We start from the raw sequence: 16,812 nt of genomic DNA, 5'->3' as shown, positions 1-16,812 counted from the left end.
GGTCTTGTTTTTGCTGACTGTATAGAGCTTCTCCATCTTTGGTTGCAAAGAATATGATCAATCTGATTTCGGTGTTGACCATCTGGTGATGTCCATGTGTAGAGTCTTCTCTTGTGTTGTGGGAAGAGGGTGTTTGTTATGACCAGTGCATTTTCTTGGCAAAACTCTATTAGTCTTTGCCCTGCTTCATTCCGTATTCCAAGGCCAAATTTGCCTGTTACTCCAGGTGTTTCTTGACTTCCTACTTTTGCGTTCCAGTCCCCTATAATGAAAAGGACATCTTTTTTGGGTGTTAGTTCTAAAAGGTGTTGTAGGTCTTCATAGAACCGTTCAACTTCAGCTTCTTCAGCATTACTGGTTGGGGCATAGACTTGGATTACTGTGATATTGAATGGTTTGCCTTGGTAACCACAAATCAAAAACCTGTAATAGAGACACACACAAAAGAGAAAGGTATCCAGACACAACACTAAAGACATCATCATATAACACAGGAAGAGAGCAAAACAAGAAAGGAACATGAGACAGCTATTAAAAACAACCAGAAAGCAATGAACAAAACGGCAATCAACACACACCTATCAGTAATTACTTTAAATGTAATTCGACTAAATACTTCAATTGAAAGACGCAGAGTGGCTGAATGGATTAAAAAATAAAACCCATCTATATGCTGCCTGAAAGAGACACACAAACAGGGGACTTCCCTGGTCGTCCAGTGGCTAAGACTCGGCGCTCCCAGCGCAGGGGCCCAGGTTTGATCCTTGGTCGGGGAACTAGATCCCACATGCTGCAGCTAAGAGATCCTGCAGCGAAGATCCAGGGCAGCCAAATAAGCACATCCGCTCAGGTCAGCTGCTCAGTCACGTCCGACCTGTGCGACCCCATGAATCACAGCACGCCAGGCCTCCCTGTCCATCACCAACTCCCAGAGTTCACTCAAACTCATGTCCATCGAGTCAGTGATGCCATCCAGCCATCTCATCCTCTGTCGTCCCCTTCTCCTCCTGCCCCCAATCCCTCCCAGCATCAGACTCTTTTCCAATGAGTCAAGTCCCCACATGAAGCGGCCAAAGGATGGGAGCTTCAGCTTCAACATCAGTCCTTCCAATGAACACCCAGGACTGATCTCCTTTAGGATGGACTGGTTGGATCTCCTTGCAGTCCAAGGGACTCTCAAGAGTCTTCTCCAACACCACAGTTCAAAAGCATCAATTCTTCTGTGCTCTTTCTTTATAGTCCAACTTACATCCATACATGACCACTGGAAAAACCATAGCCTTGACTAGATGGACCTTTGTTAGCAAAGTAATGTCTCTGCTTTTTAATATGCTGTCTAGGTTGGTCATAGCTTTTCTTCCAAAGAGTAAGCATCTTTTAATTTAATGGCTGCAGTCACCATCTGCAGTGATTTTGGAGCCCAGAAAAATAAAGTCTGACACTGTTTCCACTGTTTCCCCATCTATTTCCCATGAATGCTGGGATCAGATGCCATGATCTTTGTTTTCTGAATGTTGAGTTTTAAGCCAACTTTTTCACTCTCCTCTTTCACTTTCATCAAGAGGCTCTTTAGTTCTTCTTCACTTTCTGCCATAAGGCTGGTGTCATCTGCATATCTGAGGTTATAAATATCTTTTGAAAAAAGAATAAATCTAATCAAGGAGGTAAAGGCCTTGTACTCAGGAAACTATAAGACACTGATGAAAAAAAAGACACTGATGAATGAAATCCAATATGATACAAACAAATGGGAAGATACACCATGCTCGTGGGTTGAAAGAATTAAAATTGCTCAAATTACCATACTTCCCAGGGCAATCTACAGATTCAATGCAATCGCTATCAAAGTATCAATGGCATTGTTCTCAGACCTAAAACATACCATATATAGTTTTAGAATAAAAATGTCTGCTGTCAAAATATAGGTGTTTGCTTGGAAATGAGCACAATTCAGAACAGCTCCCTGCAGTCAGGATTGTGGAGAATATGACAGAAAGATGTTTAAAGAGGGGACTTTGTTTTGCACAACAGAGATTAACATTGCACTGTTCTTTGAAATTCTCGTATATGTTTTATTAGAAATTATTTAAAAGAAGATGCACAGAAAAAAGACAATACAAAAATGATTGCAATCAAAGTCATGAGTCCACGAATGTCCTGGAACTTCTTGTAGGGTCCAGGATTCAAGCTCCTGGTTTGAAAACCTTGACACCGTTAGCAACTCTGTTTGTACTACAGCTGTTGAGGGCTCAGTCGTGTCCGACTCTTTTGCCTCCCCATGGACTGCTGCCCGCCAGGCTCCTCGTCTCCTGCACTGACAGGTGGATTCTTTACTAATGACCACTGGGAGGCTCTTTTTCCTCCATCTCGGGCTGTATCTGAGGAATGGCGTGCTTCTGCTGGGCTGCCCTCTGTCCCTGCAATGGAAGAGTGGGGTAGAAAAAGGGGGAGTTGAATGGAGAAGGAGGGACAGTCCTTCAACAGCCACTGTTTCTGTGCCTCGAGCTGACTTCATGTTCACAGAGCCCATTCAGGCGGGAGATTCCCTGGCCGGCTCCCCATGCTGGGGTCAACTGTTTTTTCCATATTGATGACTCACAGCCCCAACAGAGAACAGTAGCCAGTCCCTAGCAACCAGGCATCATTTTCCCAACATTTCCTGGTTCTCTAGATTCCTGTGGAAATCGTTATTGTCTTCTTGCTTTAATCTTTGTGTGACGTAGCAAAAGCTTCACAACTTCTCTGCCGTCTTATTGGCGGGAGCGGATGTGGACTGAGCCAGAACAAGAGGAAAGAACAGTTACAGACCCCAATTCCTCAAACCACCAGAGTGCTTTCATATTTTCTTCAGCCCTAAAAGACAACTAGCGGGAGTCGTCTCAGCTTCCTCTTGGTGTTACTAAATGCTTCCTTGTCTCCAGCGTTGGGATGGACCTTGGACCAGCCACACCGAGTTCACGTGGGCTCCAGATTCCAGATGCTGGCATCAAACATCCAGTAAAGTACTGCCGAGCGCAAGGTGAACAGGAGCGGCTGGTTTGCGGACAGATAAAAAACAGAAGAAGGGACTGCCCTGGTGGTCCAGCCGTTTAGACGTCACCTTCCACTGCAGGTGGTCTGGGTGTGATCCCTGGTTGGGAATCTAAGATGTCTCGAGGCCCAAAAGACATAACACAGAAGCAATACTGTAACAAATTCGATAAAGACTTTACAAATGGTCCACATAAAAAAGAATCTTCCCAAAAAGCAGGGGAGGAAAATTGAGCTGTTTTTCTAACAATTCTTCTTCTAAACCTGGTTAACCTGGTGGAGCCGCTTCCAGCTTTCCGACCTCATCGTCCCGGGCAGGGCTTAGTCCCATCGAAATTCTTCCTCCTCGCTGTCAGTCCGTTGATGCTGTATTGGTTCTTCCGTACTGCCACCCCGTGGTTTTGCCAGCTTCTTGCCTTTCTGACCAATGAATGACAGTCCCTGGGGGTCTTCCTCGGTAGGCCAGTGGTTAGGACTCAGCACTTTCACTGCTATGACCCAGCTTCAGTACCTGGTCAGAGAACTAAGAGCCCACAAAACTCAGGGTGTGGCCCAAACATACAACGACAGTCCCTCTGATTCCTACGCCCTCTCCTGGGCCTCCCCTCAAAGTCCTCTAAATAATCCCATCCATTCTCTGACTTCATGACTCACCACCCATGGCCAGCAACTCCTAGACTTACACACCCAGGTCAGGCTTCTTTAAACAGCTGTTTGACAGAATCCGTATGTGACTCTCACAGTGACATCCAGCAACATGCTCACACTCATCTGTTCCCCACCTGATGTGTCTTCCCCCCACCTTCACCAGCTCCAAGAATCCTGCCACCATCTCCCCTCTTGACTGTTACAGACTTGCGTGTCACTCTTGAAATTGAGGGTAGTCATCAGTTAGATCATTAAACTGTGCGTGTGTGTGGGCGCTCAGTCGTGTCCAACTCTTTTTACCCCAAAGACTGTAGCTCTCCAGGCTCCTCTGTCCACGGGATTCTCCAGGCAAGAATACTGGAGTGCGTTGCCATTTCCTTCTCCAGGGGATCTTCCCAACCCAGAGATTAAACCCACATCTCTTGCATCTCCTGCATTGGCAGGCAGGTTCTTTACCACGGAGTCACCATTAAACTGCAGCTTGCTTAATAATACATAAACCGGAAACCGCCTTCACTGATGAGCTTGATTTAATTGTTGTTACAAAAACTTGCACATCCTGCAAGTATCGCGTGGCCTAAACAATAAAACGTTTGCCTGAGTTATTTTTCTGGTGCTTGGAGTCTGCTGTGCCCAGTTCCAGCTCAAGCTGGTTAGACTGGTTGGGACCCCCAGCCCTCCAAATGGGCATGTGCAAGCATCATAGAAGAGACCCTTTGAGGTCAGAGAGCCAAGAACTCCACCCTCTCAGCAGGCTCACCTGCCATTTCCTGAGCAGGAGTGCAGTGAAGAGGCCTGTGGCTCACTAACCTCTGTGCAGATCTCAGCTCCGCCTCCTGAGGGCGAAAGGCTCAGGATATTTATGGGAAAAAGAAAATATCTGAGGTGTGCGGAGGTCTGAGGCGGTCTGAGGTATGCGGAGCCTGGAGAAAGGTGATGTGAGATTTGTTCTCCGATCTCCCCTGGGGCTGCCTCCAGTTTAAACTTTTCTGTAGCAGCCTCAGCATCTCAGCGTGCACTGAGCAAACGGACCTGGTTCCGGGACACAGCCCTACCGCCCTGTCCCGGCCCCTCTGCTCCATCGGATCTCGTTCACCCTTCCCTGGATACCTCCCTCTAGGCTGGCCTGCAGGCGCCTTGGGACACAGGAAGGCAGCCTTCCTCCTGACAGGACACAGAATTCAGGGGTGGCGGTTCTGTTCCACCAGCATTATTTTCTGGAGGAGGGCGGGACGCCGTCACCATGGCGACAGCAACTCAGTCCAGGGGCCCGGGAGTGATGGTGATGACCGCCTGGGGCTGGGGTGGGGGACGTGCTGGGGCTGAGGACTTGGCAGGGGTCCGGAGGACCCCAGATTTCTGCAGCAGGTGGGAGCTGTCCCTGAGCACACCTGGGTCCCTGCCGCCTCCAGGCCGCGCCTGGGAAATACCGAGAAAGGGATGCCTCGATTTTCCAGTTGCTGAAGTAATGGCAGTGTGAAAACCAGCATCTTCCTGACACAGCTGACATCACCGTCCATCACCGCGAGCCCAGCAGGCAGGGAGGAGGGCGGACACTTAGAAACAGCCCCCGGAGGTTTGTTTGTGTGCCGTCTCCAAGACTGCTCCGCAGACATACGCGGGCTCCTTGTCCATCTGAGCGGCAGCGCTGCAGTAAGAGCATGTGGGGTCAGCTGGCAAGGTTGTTCTCCCCAAATTCCCAGAGCTGCTCTGGGGCACGTACAGAAGCTGAGTCAGAGCTCGGAGCAGGGCAGGGCCTGGGTGACTGATGCGAAGTCTGCAGCGGGGCTCCAGGCTGACTGAGGTGCAGGCGTCAAGGGGTGCAGGGAGCAGGAAGGGGCTCGGCCCGAGGAAGGGTCCTCTGTGGGCTGGAGCCCCCTTATCCTCACAGGCCGAGCCAGGCCGGTGGGTTAGGATCAGAACCAAGTGCCTGCAGCCAGCTTGCGGGACCACTGTGGCTGAAAGGCTTCCCAAGGAGAGCCCCGGACTTGGGGAAGGGGGAGGTCGGGACTGTGTGCATTAATTATTAACCAATTAATATTAATTATGGGCTTTATTTGGAGAAGGCAATGGCACCCCACTCCAGTACCCTCGCCTGGAAAATCTGATGGACGGACAAGCCTGGTAGGCTGCAGTCCATGGGGTCGCAAAGAGTCGGACGCGACTGAGCGACTTCACTTTGACTTTCACTTATGGATTTTATTGCACAAATTCCTTGCTACCTGTGAAACGCGTTCTCTTCGTTGGCAGAATGAGGTTAAGAACCACTTTATAAATTGTGGTAAAGACTAAAAATGCAATGGTTAAGCTTTTCCTAACTGGGTTTTCCTGATGGATGAACTAAATGACCGGACACGTGGTATCCTTTCTGCGCCTGTGTTCCCTGCTCCTGGTTAAAAGACCCTGATCTTTATTTCCCTTTTAGCTTCACTCTTGCCGAAATGACACTTTTGATTGGGAAACACATTCACACACACATATATTTCCCCAACCCAAAAGCTTTATTTTGGCATGGGTGAAGCTAAAAGGAAAATTCTACTTTTCTTGTCTTTTCTATTTTGTGGTGTTTGGGTCCTTTTAAAGAAATTTTGCCAAACTCAAGGTTACTAAGATTGTTTCCTCTGTTCTCCTCTAGCAGTTACACAGTTTTATCTGTTACCTTTGGGTCTAGGACTCGTCTGAAACTGATGCTTCAAATGGTGTGAAGGAGTTTATGCTTTTGCTTTTGTTTTTATGTGGTTACCAGCTGTCCCAACCATTCACTGAGGAGGTTAGCTTTGAATTCCCATCGCACCTCTGTCAACTAACTAGCTTCATGGACCTATTTTTATAGTTTCTATTCAATTGAACTGAATTGATAATGTGTCTTGAAATTATTTGGGATTTTGTCCTTTTTCAATGTCACTTTGACCATATTAGGTCATTTCCATTTAGAATTTACAGTTAGCTTTTCAACATCTAACAAAAAGGCCTGCTGGGACTGAAACTGCCTTGAGTCTATAGATCAGTATGATGAGAACCAGCGTCTGAACGACACAGTCATCAGTCTGTGAACACGGCACGTCTCTCCATTTATCTAGGTCTTCGTATTCTCAGCAATGCCTTGGAGCAAGATACTACGGATAAGATAAATGTTCATAATTAGGTAATTTTGTGATGCATCCTTGTTATATCAGTAAGAGACAAGTATTACTAGACAAGATAGAAAGCTCAAATTACAGTAGATTATAAAGAATGGAGTTTTTTAATTAATTAAGTTTAATTGGAGACTAATTACTTTACAATATTGTGGTGGCTTTTGCCATGCATTAACATGAATCAGCCATGGGTGTACATGTGTCCCCATCCTGAACCCATCTCCCACCTCTTCCCCATCCCATCCCTCAGGGTCATCCCAGTGCACCAGCCCTGAGCGCCCTGTCTCATGCATCAAACCTGGACTGGCGATCTGTTTCACATAGGGTAATATACATGTTTCAATGCTATTCTCTCAAATCATCCCACCCTCGCCCTCTCCCACAGAGTCCAACAGTCTGTTCTTTACATCTGTGTCTCTTTTGCTGTCTCACATACAAGGCCAGTGTTACCATCTTTCTAAAGAATGGAGTTTAATTTTCTCTAATGTATAAATCCTGCACGAGTTATTGCAAGGTTTGTATGGAAGGCCCAGGATATCTTAACTGACCCAGGTCCTTCTGTATTTCTTCTCGATTAATCTTAATTCCAGGTCCTTCTATATTTCTTCCCTGTCGGTCTTATTACAAGGCCTCCACCTGGGGTCAAGGAGACTGCTGGAACTACGGTCAGTTTGCACACAGACACACTCAGATGAGGATGATACTGGGAGCAAAACTGCTGAAGACGCAGTAGAGAAGTTTAGGACACAAGCAGAAGCAAGTACGAGTGGACACAAACAATAATTCAAACGAAGTAAAAGTGATGAATTCAGCTGACAAGCACATAATGCATAATAAATGTATAGCATATCCCCGGATGGGGAACAAAAGCAACAGAGTGAATGTCAAACTATAACTTACACAGAAGTATGCAAGAAGTTACAAGAAATTTTTGAAATATGCTCTGTAGATTGAAAAGCCCACAACACCCATTGAAAAGCAAGTCATAATTTACTGAAAAGACCAAGACACGAGTTACTGAAAAGCAAAGTAAAGATGAAACTTTTAAACATCCAGACAAAAAAGACTAAGGCTGTGAAAGTGAAGTATCAGACTGATTCCAAAATAACTCCAAGAAACATTCCATCCGTTCATGGAGAAATATCCACAGATTTTCAAAGAAAGAATGTGCCTGATGAATTTTCTACCAAGCAGGTGTGTTAGTCACTCAGTCGTGTCTGACTCTTTGTGACCCTATGGGCTGTAGCCCACCAGGTTCCTCTGCTCATGGCATTCTCCAGGCAAGAACACTGGAGTGGGTTGCCATTTCCTTCTCCACCCGCCAAAGTATCATTTAAATATAAAAAGATACAATAGGAAGTATAAAGTAACTGCTAGAACAAAACATTTATACAACTGTCCAGCTTACTAGAAGTACACACATAAGACAAACGAACCACAAACACACACACATATCAGTTTACTGGGAAACATGTTTTAAATAAGCGATAAAAAGGGTTATTTGTTGTTGTTCAGTCACTAAGTCCTGTCTGACCCTTTGTGCCCCCATGGACTGCAGCACACCAGGCTTCCTGTTCACTGTCTCTTAAGTTTGCTCAAACTCATGTCCACTAAGTCACTGACGCCATCCAATCATCTCATCCTCTGTCGCCCCCTTCTCCTCCTGTCCTTAATCTTTCCCAACATCAGGGTCTTTTCAGTGAGTTGACTCTTCTCATCAGGTGGCCAAAGTATTGGAGCTTCAGCATCAGTCCTTCCAATGAATACTCAGGGTTGATTTCCTTTAGGATTGAGTGGTTTGATCTCACAGTCCAGGGGACTCTCAGGAGTCTTCTCCAACACCACAGTGGGAAATCATCAATGTTTTGGTGCTCAGCCTTCCTTATGGTCCAGCTCTCACATGTACTGACCACTAGAAAAACCATAGCTTTGACTCGATGGACTTTTGTTGGCAAAGTCATGCCTCTGCTTTTTAATATGCTGTCTAGGTGTGTCATAACTTTTCTTCCAAGGAGCAACTGTCTTGTAATTTCATCACTGCAGTCACTGTCCGCAGTGATTTTGGAGCCCTAGAAAATAAAATCTGCCATTGTTTCCATTCTTTCCCCATCTATTTTCCATGGATGGATGCCATGATCTTAATTTTATGAATGTTGAGTTTTAAGCCAGCTTTTTCACTCTCGTCTTTCACCTTCATCAAGAGGCTCTTTAGTTCCTGTTCAATTTCTGCCGTAAGGATAGTATTATCTGCATATCTGAAGTCGCTGATATTTCTCCAGACAACCTTGATTCTAGCTTGTGCTTCATCCAGCCTGGAACATTAAAAATCATGACAAAATACTTTTATCCTCCATAGCAATCAATGTAATTAAACCTCATTTTACAATGTGTGTGTGTGAGTCACTCAGTTGTGTCCGACTTTTTGTGATCCCATGAACTGTAGCCTGCCAGGCTCCTCCGCCCATGGGATTCTCTAGGCAAGCACACTGGAGTGGATTGCCATTCCCTTCTCAGACTGTCAAATTAGATCAAAAGGGAAACCTGGCATGAAATATAGAAAAAACTAAAAAATAAAACCACCTAAAACAAAGCTCACCTGAGTGAGAAGCTGGTAATGACTTTGCCTGAGAAATGGGACCACTGTCTGCAGTGAGACAGTGACTTTCTTCTCCACGATGACACTCTATGTAAAAGGGTCTCGATTTAGTGTTTTCAAGAACCGGGAAGATACAGTCAGCTAGTTAAATAAGAACTGCACAACCGGTATTGAGGGGACCTATCTGGAAAAGGCATTTACATGCAAATTATTTTTAAAACTAGGTGACCAAATGAAATATTTCTGCAAGTGGATACACAGGTCAAGAGTTTCTGATCCCAGTATTTTTACTTAAGGGAAAAAAGTGTTTACATAGGAGGTAAAGTGAGGAAGTCAAATTACGGTTGTGGTGATGGGGGAGGGTGGGAGAAAGTTCTGAAGGAGACAGTCTATGGGGGGAGTGGTTGTGGAAGACCCGGCAGGACCAGGAAGGTCAGCAGGGATGGGCTGTGCAGAGGGCAGTGGGCAGCGCATCTTAGCATTGCAGTCACTGAAGTCACCATACCCATCCCATTACACAGAGAGCTTCATATTGTAACTTCTTTATCCACCACTGCGCTCTGTACTTGCAAGAGAGACTGCCTGGAGTCACAGAAAATCATCAGCTTTAGAGTCAGATGAGCATGGACTCAATCCTGGCCAGCTACAGCCACCCACGTCCACAACAGCTCTGCTCTCTGGCTTCTCCCAAATACATTAAAATCTATGAGATATTGAGGGCAGTGTTACAGAACTCAACGTTTACCCTTAGGACCAAACATCAGGCGAAGGGCAAGCCTCAGCCCCCAGGATGCTGGCCAGCATCCTCTCTCCCAGGGGCCCCAGCTCATGTCCCTCCCACTGTGTCCCTGTCTTCACTTTTCATAGATCTCCAGTTGCAAGACTTTCCTTTAACCAGGTAAAGCATCGAGAGCAAGGGCCCCTACGCACTTGTGCACAGTTGCCTTTGCAAGTTGCTAAATCAGCTATTTGTCTGAGGAGCCCTGCAGCCAGATCTGTTTACCCGCGCGAAGACCAAGCGTTCAAGAGCACACACGGCTTCTGTTTGTCTCCTCTGGAGGGAATGTTCTCACAGCCGGGGCCGCAATAAGCCGAGTCATATATCACCCTTCTCCCTTTGACATGTTTGGTCCGCAGCCACCCACCCACACCCAAAAAGAAGACTCCACACTGCCAGTCACATCTAATTAAAGGTTACAGCGCCCAGGAGGTGTTTTGTAAACAAACGAAAAACTCATTCTGAAGAGTTCTAACTCAACACGTTTTCTTCCTAAAAATTCCATCAGAAACTTTTTCATGAGTCGTCACCAGGACATGAAGCAAAATATGCACACCAGTGCCGTGTTTGTTCCGGGAGAATTTCAGACCCACCCAAGTTCCAATTAGAAAGCAACCATTGGGTGCCCGGCCACCTCGCCATCCACAGAGGGTAGCCTGGGTGCAGCTGCTTGGCTGTGCTCATCACCCCACCTGAGAACACACGCAACGCAGGGGCCAAAGTCCCTGTGACCTCACCTCCAGGAAGCTGGAAACCCATCCCAGTGAATATGGCTCCATCACACCTTCAGGAGATTTAAAATCTTTTCCGTGAAATTCAGTGTTATGCAGTGGAAATTGTCTTCAGACGCATCATCCATGGCCTTAAGTCAGCATGATGAAGAAATAAGCCAAACAATTTTCAGAATAATACTTTAAACTTAGGTACATAAGAAATTTTTTGAGCAACTGAGCTGTGTCATCCTGTTTGAAACATACACTGTCATACTGTAAAGAGTTCCGCTATTTGAAAATAATGCAGAATGACTTTTTAAAAATCTTATTTTATACTGGAGTACAGCCAAATTAACAGTGTTGTGATAGTTTCAGGCGGACAGCAAAGGGACTCGGCCATACACATGCATGTATCCATCCTCCCCCAAACTCCCCTCCCTTCCAGGCTGCCACATAACACTGAGCTGAGTTCCCTGTGCTGCACAGTAGGACGACTTTTAAAATAGCTAATCTAATAACCTAGTTCTAATTTAGTCACCAGAAGTAAAAGGGACCGCGTCACATGGGAGCTATCTTGACCCTGCAAACATCCCAGGCATGACGTCATGGAAGGATCACAGGCTTCAGAGACCGACACACACCTGGGCTTCACTCCCAGCATCCCATTAACTACCGCAACTTGGACAAGTGTCTGAAAACTCCAGGAAATGGTCGGATTAGAAACACAGGGTTATGTACCCCCTGCCGCATACGTACCCACCGCAGGGACAGATCGCGATGGGAGGGCTCTTCCCTGTCCATCCTAAGACTGGCCTGTGGATTTCCTTTGCCCCCTCTGATTTTCTGACGTTCACGTCTGGATCTGGCAAGCAGGCTGTTCTGTAGAGGTCCCGTGCTTCTGCTGCTAAACTGCAGGTAGGAACAGAGCTCCCAGGGGGCCAGTGTGGAGGTGAACTGAGAACTCGCTGCTGGGTATAACCCCTGGCACAGAGTAAGCGAGTCTGTGGATGTGAGCTATGAGGATCACGTTTTTTCAAGGTCCCGTCTTATTTTTGAAGGGTCAATATCTGTAATAGAAACAGAAAATGAAGGTGTGGAAGAGATGCTATGAAAGCACAGAAGGGGAGACTATCCACGTTATGACCAGAATTTGATCAAGATGGAAGACACGAGGGGAGTAACTACTGCAAATAGAGTTTATCTTCCTACACTTGGTGTTCTTCTGCATGAGACCGTCGGTTACAACTGAGACCATCATGGGGCTTCCCTGGTGGCTCAGACAGTAAAGAGTGCCTGCAGTGCAGGAGACCTGGGTTCTATCCCTGGGTCGGGAAGATTCCGCAGAGGAGGACATGGCCACCCACTCCAGTATTCTTGCCTGGAGAATCCCATGCACAGAGGAGCCTGGTGGATTACCGTCCATGGGGTCTCAAAGAGTCAGACACGACTGAGGAACCAACACTAACTAAGGCCATTATGCTAATATATTTCTTTGCAAAATTTACACAGATAAAGTGGACACATTTCCTAAACCAAAAACTGAAGCACAGAATTAAGTAATGAACCAAAATCATTTATTTCTGATAGTGCAGTAAACTAAAAACTGCAACAAAAACCTCCTATTTCATGAGTGCCTGCGATGTTTCTAACACAAGATTTTTAAGATGCAATTAATTTGTGCTTTTAAATACTCTCAAGATGACATTCTTTGACAATGACAAAACTAGGTTATTTCTAATTCTAAAATAATTTAAGTGTGCTCTTTCTTTAATTTCCCTTCAATATATTGACTAGCAATTATTTATAAAAACATCTCAGAAACATCCTTAGTTCACAAATCATTGCTCTTTGGAGATGTTTTGAGGGTACGCAATTTCCTTAAAATATTTTCCCTAAAATGAAAGTTAAGTGTTAAAACGAGTTTCTTGATTGCCAATTGTTTTTATAAGAGACACTTTATAAAAGTCAAACATCAGTCATAGCTCAACCACAGCTAATTATCTGTGTCCAAAAACGAGGCTTTAGAAGCTCTGAAATACTTTCTTCAAAAACACGAACTGCTGAGTCGGAACACGCTGCCTGCTGCGTTCCAGTCCACCGCCCATCAGTCACTGGGACCAGAGGAATTTTCCTCAATGCTGTCTGAACTATGTGTTTTTCCTGATGAGAAAATTCTCCTACATAGGTGAGGAATGGCGTTCGTTTCCACACTGGGCTGCTAAGAACAGAGTTCACACAAAAAGCCTGGGTGGAGATGCTGCCTGCAGTTGAGAGCAAGACCGCACGGCTGGGGCCCCTGTGTACGCAGGCCTCAGGGAAGCCCCAGTTCCCGCCAGAGAGGTCAGAGCGCTGGGTCTGCTCTTGCCTCTGTCCGATGAATCAACAAAAATGATTTCAATAAAATCCTGACCTTTGACGAGAAAGTGGCATGTCCAAATATCGCCACAGAAATGGTGCATCCACATTCTGAGTTGTTTAGCCGCTAAGAAGTGTCCAACTCTGCGACCCCATGGACTGCGGGAAGTTGCTTAAAAGAACGTGACTTAGTCAGAAACACCCTGGAAGCCCTTTCTGGGCTGGAGGAAACTATCTGAAGAGCAAGGTCATGAGAAATCTGTTCTACACCTCACGTAATTTTTCGAACCATCTTTTGTCTGTCTTCTAACATGTTACTAAGCAACATTACTAAGTAGAAAATGAGGCAGAATTCTCACTTTCAGAAAACTAGAACTAAGTCCAAAGCCATGAAAAAGGATGAGAATGAAGCTATCACACACGGTACCATCTGAGCAGGTGCAGGGACAGCATTATACTGGTAATGGTGCTGTTCAGGAAGGACCCTGAAAACACCCCCTTGGCCACCACCATCACTCACGTCGTACTGGAAGTTCCATTTCCTAGAGAAACCTGAGCTTTCTGCACGTTTGCTCACTACTCAGCCCTCCTTACCTTGCCTGCCACTACTACAGAGCTTATAGAAGCAATCTGTAGAGCTTTTCTCAGCCTCCTAAGCAGCAGCAGCCTCAGGACAGTTCTGGGAATGAAATTCAGATAAGAGGGTAACGGATGTTTTTCCTTCTCTCCTTCTTCCTGCTTGAAACATGGCTGGGGGCCTGGAAATGTAGCAGCCCCTCAGAAGGGTGTAAACAGAAGGGTTAAGTTCAAGGCAGCAGAGATCGTGGAGCAAAGAAAAGAATCTGGGTTCCTGTGAGCAACATGAAGCCTCACTGTAAATCCCGGATTTCCTCTCCAGCTTCTCATTATGTGATGTCAAGAAGGTCCCAGCTTTACCCGGGACTATTAGAGGTTTGTGGGTTTTGCAAAACTCATGCCACTCTTAAATATAAATAAATTCTAATCAGAGCTTCAGATCCCTTATATAGTAAATTAAGTAGAAATATCCCTTGAGCCATGTGAACTTGGAGTGTTGATGGGCTGCATGGAAGTATCTAGAGTGACGGGCATATCGACATTCTCCCTGCCTGCAGACTGCTTGCCTCGATTTCAGAGCAACAGAGCTACAGGGCTCGGGACTGAGACGCTAAACTGTACCTGACTGCAAGCACACATCAGAGAAGGCGACGGCACCCACTCCAGTACTCCTGCCCGGAACCTGACTGCACGCACGCGTCGGAGAAGGCGATGGCACCCGCTCCAGGACTCCTGCCCGGAACGTGACTGCAAGCACGTGTCGGAGAAGGCGATGGCACCCACTCCAGTACTCCTGCTCGGAACATCCCATGGATGGAGGAGCCTGGTGGGCTGCAGTCCGTGGGGTTGCTAAGAGTCAGACACGACTGAGCGACTTCACTTTTCACTTTCATGCATTGGAGAAGGAAATGGCAACCCACTCCAGTGTTCTTACCTGGGAAATCCATGGACAGATTTAGTCCAGGCTATAGCCAATGGGGTCCCAAAGAGGTGGACACGACTGAACAACCGAGCACAGCACAATGCATTTTCAGGGACGGTTTCTCTCCCTCCCAGTGTCTGTCCCTCAGGCAGAAGACAGAAGTTAAGAGTTTTTCAAATTGGAAAAAAATTTTTTTTTACTAAAAATTCTATCAATCACCAAAGGACAAACATTTTTTGGAGCTCTTCTTGCAGCGTGAAATACAAAAGTGAGAGGGGCGTGCTCCCCCCGACACGCCAGCCGCATTTCACTTTCGTCACTGCCAACGTCCCAGGGCAACCAGGGAGCCTCCAGGCAGGGGCAGCTCCAATCAAAGTCTTCTGTTTTCAACCACAGGTGGCAACTTGGAGATGTTCAGTCCTTGGGTCAGAAGATCTCCTGGAGTAGGAAATGTTAACGCATTCCAGTGTTCTTGCCTGGAAAATCCCACGGACAGAGGAGCCTGGAGGGCTACAGTACCTGGGGCCACAGAGTCGCACACGACTGTGCACGGACAGAAAGCATGGCCTTACCCTCTGCTTTAGGAAGCTGGCAAGGAAAAAAAAAATCTCATTTTATGTAAAGATGAGCAATGAAAAAACTAAACAGCTCAATATCTAAACATTTAAATCAGGGGGGGAAATCAGACGAGAGAAAATGGAAAGCGTTTTGTAGATGAGTAACACATCAGAGGGGTTTTTGACTCTGGTTTAAATTTTAAAAAGTTGTCTGAGACCATTGATTTTAACTTAACAAGAAAAGGAAGATAAGCTACAAAATGATAGCACTTGTTTAGAATTCTGAAGACACAAAGACACATAAGAAAGTGATGAGCTGTCCGTAGGAGGGAAGACACCCAAGAATGCACCATAGCAGAATGGTAAGGCCAGGGCGAATCTACCATGGATGAGGCTAAGAAGAAACAGTCAAAGTTTTTACATCTGCACGTGAGCTGGACAGAATCCTGGGAGCCCAAGTCTCAGATCCTTTCTGCACTGAACCACCAACCATTCTCCACGGGCCTCCACTGAGCGCTTCCCTGGGTGCTGAGAGCAAAAGCTGATCAGAGAACAAGAGCTCACAGGGAGCTCAGTCAGGTGCATGGGGTCTCACCCAGGTACAAGGAATCCCTTTCTGAAGTCCAGAGGTGCACAGAGAGCTGTGAGCATGCCGTCTTAGGTGTTCTGAGCCTTTAGAGATGGCAGGGCAACAGCACAGATGTGAAACCGCTGAGACAGGTTCTGGAACCACACTCATGTTCAAATCCCATCCATCAAAATACGTAAGCCAGTAGTGAACTGAATCACACAGAAACAGCAGCAAACCTCAGACTGCCCTGAATTCTAGATCAGACTGACATCCTCACCTCAGCCCAAGAGAACAAGAGCTTTCCTCTGTCTGCAGGTAAATATCATCTACTTCCAGTTCAGTTCAGTTCAGTTCAGTCGCTCAGTCGTGTCTGAATCTTTGAAACCCCATGGACTGCAGCATGCCAGGCCTCCCTGTCCATCACCAACTTCCGGAGTCCACCCAACTCATGTCCATTGAGTCAGTAATGCCATCCAACCATCTTATCCTCTGTCGTCCCCTTCTCCTCCTGCCCCAAATCTGTCCCAGCATCAGGGTCTTTTCCAATGAGTCAGTTCTTCACATCAGGTGGCCAAAGTATTGGAGTTTCAGCTTCCACATCAGTCCTTCCAATGAACACCCAAGACTGATCTCCTTTAGGATGGACTGTTTGGATCTCCTTGCAGTCCAAGGGACTCTCAAGAGTCTTCTCCAACACCGCAGTTCAAAAGCATCAGTTCTTCGGTGCTCAGCTTTCTTTATAGTCCAACTCTCACATCCATACATGACCACTGGAAAAACCATAGGCTTGACTAGATGGACCTTTGTTGGCAAAGTAATGTCTCTACTTTTTAATATGCTGTCTAAGCTGCTAAGTCGCTTCAGTCGTGTCCAACTCTGTGTGACCCCATAGACAGAAGCCCACTAGGCTCCCCCGCCCCTGGGATTTT

The sequence above is a fragment of the Bison bison genome, unplaced genomic scaffold (assembly GCF_000754665.1).
Source record: "Bison bison bison isolate TAMUID 2011002044 unplaced genomic scaffold, Bison_UMD1.0 scf7180017864122, whole genome shotgun sequence".
NCBI classification, from domain to species: domain Eukaryota; kingdom Metazoa; phylum Chordata; class Mammalia; order Artiodactyla; family Bovidae; genus Bison; species Bison bison.
The sequence above is the reverse complement of the archived record's forward strand: the minus strand, read 5'-3'. Positions refer to the sequence as shown.